Source organism: Echinops telfairi, unplaced genomic scaffold (genome assembly GCF_000313985.2).
Source record: "Echinops telfairi isolate 266 unplaced genomic scaffold, ASM31398v2 ScPeMD7_2291;HRSCAF=2852, whole genome shotgun sequence".
In the NCBI taxonomy this organism is placed as follows: Eukaryota; Metazoa; Chordata; class Mammalia; order Afrosoricida; family Tenrecidae; genus Echinops; species Echinops telfairi.
In genome coordinates, this window is record NW_022106189.1 from 12230987 (window position 1) to 12237867 (window position 6881).

Consider the following 6881-nt stretch of genomic DNA (forward strand, 5'->3'; position numbering starts at 1 on the left):
TTCCTTCCTTCCTTCCTTCCTTCCTTCCTTCCTTCCTTCCCCCCTTCCTTCCTCCTGCTCTCTTTCCTTTCCTTTCTTTTCTCCAATATTTTTTAGTATCTACTCTGTGTCAGGCCCTAGAAACACAGTGGAAGTCAATCAAATGGGGTCTTACTCTTACAAAATTTACAGTCTCGTAAAGGACACTCATTAAACATGCAATTGCACAATTATTCAACTACATTTGTGCTGTTAGGAAGGCTAGTAGGGTCCTGCTATAGTAGTGCTCTGACGCAGCCTAGGAGTTCAGGCAAGGTCTTCTGAGAAATCCGAACTTCACCTGGAAGAGGATTCTTGGGTTGGGTGGTTCTTGAAGTGGATCCAGAACATGGGTTTATTGGATAGCAGTCAGGTACAACCAGTCACGGAGTGAGAGCAACAGGCATGGGCAGGCAGTAGCCAGGCAAGGATGAGAACTCAGTGTCAGCCTAATTCTACACAGGAGATGAGAGGGGGCATGTGACCCACAGAAGAGGAACCTGTTTCTCATACCACTGTGTTGAGCCAAAAGTTTAACCAGTGACCTCCCCACTAGGGTGACTCCAGTGTGTTCCAGTGTAAATTTCCCAAGAAGATGGCAGCTGTAGGTTCTTTACAGCCAATACTCAAAAGATGCTGGGGGTGGGGTAACCCAGTTGGAAAAGGGGACCCATGTATGGGCATCAAGTACTCCATCTAAACAGGCAAAGGGAGTAGCATGCACATAGGTGGGAGAAAGTTTGGTACATTCAAGGAAGGGAAGAAGGCCAATTTGGGCCAAGAAAGATGAAGGAGCTATGCCTGGAAGTGAGGCTGGGCAGGAGGGCACCACTGGCCTGGGGAGAGCCTTATGAGGCAAAGCAGACGTTACGGTATTGGGAGACCTCAGAATGTCAGGAAAGCGGGCATCTGGCCAGATTCGTATTTGAAAAAGCATTCTGGGAAATAATTGGAAGGGGTTTAAGTCAGCAGTCCCACAGTGGTGCAAGTTCCAAGGAGGTGCAAGCAGTATAGACTCAACTACAAACATAAAGGTTGTGGTTTAATCCGCCCAGCAGCACTGTAAAAGAAAGATCTGGCAAGCTGCTTTTATGCAGATTATCACAACGAAAACCCTGTGGAGAAGTTCTACTGTGAAACATGTGGAGTCTTCATGAATGAGAAGCAACTCAACAACGAGATTTGATTTTGTGTTGCTTTGTCATTTCGGATACAAAGCAGGGGGACCAGCTAGCTGGTGTAGACTTTTAGGGAGGATTGGAGCTGGCTTGGACTAGTATAGAGATGGGGGTATGACAAGGGGATAGTTTGGGGGTGGGTGGGAGGTTTAGGAGGAAGAATTCAGGAAGGCTTAGGGATACTTCTAAACAACTCAGAAGAAGATGTCAAGTAGGATATTGGATGCAGGCTTGAGGGCCCTTCTGGGAAAAGGAAAAGGTTACGTCTAAAATAAGATTTTTGACTTAAGAAAAATTAAATTCCCAAGGCTCAGGAACTCTCTCCAAAGGCCACGAGCCTTTTGGCCTGCTTGAAAGGGGGACAAGAACTACAGATGAATGTGGACTATTGTAAAAATAGCTCTGTCGATAATCTCAAACTTCAGCATGTTGTAGCAAAAATTGGTGAAATGTAGAAAATCTAAGATGTGTCTGAGCATTAAATTATGTGGGTGATGCTGTGTTTATATAAAAAAAGAACTGCTAGGGTTTTCTAATACATACCTACAGAAACCTGGAGAATGTTCAGGAATGATTCCTAAGGATGTTAGATCAGACTGAGTTTGTTGATATGGGTCCACCAAACACAGATTTTTCATTAAATGTTTTAGCTCAAGAGTGTAGAGGAGGATCTAATAGTTTATTTGGTTGATTTTTAAGGTGTCTACACTAAGTCAAGTTGAAGTATAGACCTACCTGGTATACTGGAGAAGGTCTCCAAAGACTTAGGGAAATCAATTTATCAGGATAGAGTCGTAGACCCACCCATGGAGTGCCCCAATGACACACTTTTTACACTGATGAACAAATTTGTGAGGGAAGTCTCAGAATCTTTGAAGACTGCTGTGGTTATTATATAAGCCAGGTTTGACAGTGGGAACTACCCGAGGGGAATTAAAAATCCCAACCACAATGGACAGGAACCCTGGTGGCATAGTGGTTACATGTTGGCCTGCTAACCACAAGTCAACAGTTTAAAAGCCTCAGTCACTCTTTGGGAGAAAGACAAGGCTTTCTGTGACCTTAAAGAGTTGCAGTTTCCAAAACCGACAGAGGCAGTTCTACCCTGTCCTATAAGGTCATTATTAATCAGAAACAGTTCAACGGCAGTGAGTTTTTTAAACTATAATGGAACTGATTGGGCTCTGTGGTGCTACGAGCCACGTGGCAGCACTTAATCAATAGAGACAAGGTGGGTGTGGCTATCATCCTGGACAGCAGAGTCAACACACTGAGCAGAATAGCTTCAGTTGTATGGACGTATAGTTTTGGCTGTTTAGGCAGGCTGTCCCCATGAGTGACATAAATAGGAAACCTAATAAATATTTACTTGATCTGTATAAATGGGAAAATTTTAGGTCAGGTGAACAGCAGTCTCACTGAAGTCACCAGACTAGAGGGTCATGACCCTTTAATCAATTCCCAGACTTGATCCAGTTTACAGACTTGCAACCCCTTCAGTGAAACGGAGGCCAGATGCCTTTGAGGATGGACATCGCTACACTGCCAGAGGTTTATACTATTAGACTTTCTACTAGCTTTCACTAAAGGGATCCTCAGCTTTTAACAAGAGTAAACTATTCACAGTAAATAATCATGGAGATAAACATATCTGACCATCCCTGGCTTCCCTATTGCCACAAGGCAGATGTCAGACATGCCTCCACCCTTGACTCTTCTTTACCCTATTCTAACAACAAACATTCCTCCCACAGAAATCGATTTCTGTGTTGGGTCCAATAATTCATTGCAATGGTGACACAGAACTCACAGACAATAATCATGAATATATCATTACATATTAATAATATAATTATAATAAAATAATCCCCTTGGGATTATGAGGTCAGTTAATTGGTTATCACAAGTCAAGACCTGATGATTTGCTCAGTGTACAGATTGAACATCTATGGGGAGAGTATACAACCTTTTCTGATTTTAAACCTCACAGTACTCCCTTGTTCTGTTCTCATAATTTCCTCTTGATCCATGGACAAGTTCCTCATGAGCACAATGAAGTGTTTTGGAATTCTCATTCTTCTCAAAGTGATCCACAGTTGATTATGGTCCACACAGTCAAATACCTTTGCATAGTCAATGAAAAACAAGTAAAATATTTCTGGTATTCTCTGCTTTGAGCCAAGATCCGTCTGACATCAGCAATGATATCCCTTGTTCCATGTCCTCTTCTGATTCCATCCTGAGAGTTGGGGTAGAGTCTACCCTGTCAATAAGGTCATAGCCCGATGAAGCCTCCTTGTGGGCACGGCATTCTCATGAGGATTCTGGGAACTTCCTTTCTTTCTGCCTTTGTTTTCCTGTTGAAAAGACACATTGCACTCTGCTGAGCCCTGCGAGTGCTTCTCTCCCTCTGCTTCCCCTTCCCCTTGAAGAGCCACACTTGGAGAACTGGAGGAGCCACATGGAGACCTGGGCCAGCACTGAGATGCTTCCACTGCATTGGATCCACAAGACTGTGCACCCACCAGCCTTTTATCTTCCTGCCTTTTGCATCATTGCACGTGACTGCGTGAGTCTGAAGAAGGATTTTTGGAGTAGTATTGGATTTATGGGCTAATATATATATTGGACTTATGGACTTGATCTGGACTAGGCTGGGATGTTTTCTTAATATACAATTACTCCTTGATATAAAGCTCTTATTTATACATATGTGTTAGTCTGGGTAGACTAGAGAAACAAATTCATGGAAACATGTGTATAAGAAAGAACTTTATCTACAAGAGCAATTGAATATTGAGCAAATATTCCAGCCCAGTCCAGATCAAGTCCATAAGTCTGATATTAGCCCATATGCTGATACCAATCTATAAAGTCCTCTTTAGACTCACAAAACACATGAAATGATGCGGGATGCAGAAAGATCACAGGCCAGAGGGTGGAATGTCTTGTGGATCCAGTGTCAGTGGAAGCATCTCAGCTCTGGCAGGGGTCTCTATGTAGCTACTTCAGCTCAGGGCACTAGCGTAGCTCCATGTGTCTTGTCAGCTGGAATGTCTCCCAGGGAGTGTGCATGTGTTCTGCTTCCAGCTATTTGTCTCCTTAGCACCTCTAAATGAGGTCATTAAGCTGGGACCTGATTGACAAACTAAACTCCACCCCTTCACTCTTAAGCCTCAAATTGACAACAGATTATGTAATTACCCCACTATATGAGTGTCTGGATTTGTTTCTCTAGTCAACCAGCCTAAAACACATTTTCGAGCAGGGCCATGTCCTAAGAACTAACTGCTCCAGGAGTAGGGCTAGGATTATGTGGGAACCCAGAATCCATCTGCTTGTCCATGGGTTATGAATGACCATCTGGTTTGTCTTGGTGGTCATATTATGACAAAAAGAATAAACAAAACTAGAACCAACAAGATCAACAACAACAAAAAAATGAACAAACAAAAAGAAACAAACAAAACACCAAAACAAAAGAAACAAAAGAAAAACATTGTCAATCATCCCCTTAGGGTGTAAGTTGATTGCATTGATAACATCAATTATTTATCCAATGACAGATTTTAAGGTACTGTAGAAATGAGGAGTTCATATGGTATAATCCAACTGCATAATAGTTTCCAGGTCTTTCCGTGTCATGCAGTGTTCCATGCTTCTATCACTGTTTTTTAGGGATGTGTAGTATTCTATTGTGTGTATGTATCACAGTTTCTTTATCCATTCTTCCACTACTGCGCATTTGAGCTGCTTCTAGTTTCTTGCTGCTGTGAATGGGGCTGCAATAAACATAGGAGCATATATAGCCGCTCACAGTGTCTTTTATTTCTTTGAAGTACATTGCCTAATAATTGTGTTGCTGAATTATATGGGATTTCAATTTCCAGTTGCTTTATGTAGCGCCATACCATTTTCCACAGTGGTTGTATGTATTTACAAGTCCACCAGCAGTGTATGCAAGTAACAATCTCTCTACATCCTCTTCAGCCTTTCTTGTCTTGTTTTGAATTGGGCTAGCACTGTGGGCATCTCATTGTCATTTTAATTTGTAGCTCCCTGACAGCTAGTGATCATGAACATTTTTATGTTTGTTAGCCATTTGTACTTCCCTTTTGGTGAACTGTCTATTCATGTCTTTTCCCCACTTCCTTTTTGGGTTGTTTATTATTTTCTTACTGAGGTGCTGCAGTGTTCTCTATATTTTGATAATTAGTCCCTTGTCTAATGTGTTGTTGGTAAAATTTTTGGCCCAGCTTGTGGGCTCTTGTCTTTCGCTCCTGATGAAGTCTTTTGATGTGCAGAAGTGATATAATTGCAGCATGTCCCAGTCATCTATCTTGTCTTCCTCGGTATGTGCCTCCTTCATTATACTTGGAAGTCTATGCATGTCCTTAAGTTGGTTCCAGCTTTCTCATTGATGATCCTGGTAGCTTTGAGGTTCACATTTAGGTCTTTATCTTGTTGAGTTTGTTTTTGAGCAGGGGGAAGATAAATCAGTCTTGTTTCTTTCTTTTGCACATGGAAATCCAGTTTGTCCAACACCATTTGTTGAAGAGGCTGTCTTTGTCCCATTGGATAGTTCTAGGTCATTTGTCGATTACTTGCCTGTAGGCTGATGCAGTTATGTCTGAATTTTCTGTTCTGATCCATTGGTCTATGTATCTCTCATTGTACCAGTACCAGGCTGTTTTGACTACTGTGGCTATGTAGTAGGTTTTTAAGTCAGGTAGTGGGAGGCCTCATACTTGGTTTTTTGGTAAAAAATAATTTCTTTGCTTATCCTGGTTCTTTTGTGTACCCATAGGAAATTAGTAATTAGCTTTTCCATTTCTTTAAAGAATGTATTTGGGATTTGGATTGGGATTGTGCGATATCTGTAGATTCTTCTAGGTAGTATTGACATTTTCACAATATTATGAACACAGGACAGTCTTTGTTTCTTTTGTTAGGCTTATTCCTAAGTATTTAATCTTTTCTGTGTTATTATAACTGGTATTGTTTCCCTAAGGTCTTTTTTCATAGCTCTCTTTACTGGCAATTGGATATTTCTGGTTGTTAATTTTGTATGCTGCTACCTTACCGAATCCCTCATTTCCAGTAGTTTATTTGAGGAGACTTTTGAGTTTTCCATATATAGAATCATGTCATCAGCCAAAAGTGAGAGTTTCACTCGTTTGCCTATTAGTATTCCCTTGACTTATTTTTGTTGTCTGACGGCTGCAGTTAAGACTTCCAGCATGGTGTTGAATAACAGTACCTTTCCCCCGAAAATAAGACAGTGTCTTCTATTAATTTTTGCTCCCAAAGATGCACTAGGTCTTATTTTCAGGGGATGTCTTATTTTTCCATGAAGAAGAATACGGTACACATTTATTGTTTATAGTTTTATTAAATGAGACCTCACACTTCCTGTCTGCTCCAGCTGTGCCAGGGCCAACAGTGAGCTGCGCGGTAGCGCCCGCCGCTATGGTCCAGAGTCCAGAGTTATGGTAGCTTCGGGGGGGCTTATTTTCGGGGAGGTCTTATTTTCAGGTGGGTGCCTTATATTTCAGCAAGAGATAAAGCTGTAAGTAGGTCTTATTTTCAGGGGATGTCTTACTTTCGGGGAAACAGGGTAGTTGTATACGGGGTGTACTTGTCTGGTCCTTATTTTCAGTGTAAATGTTTCTAGTTTTCCATTGA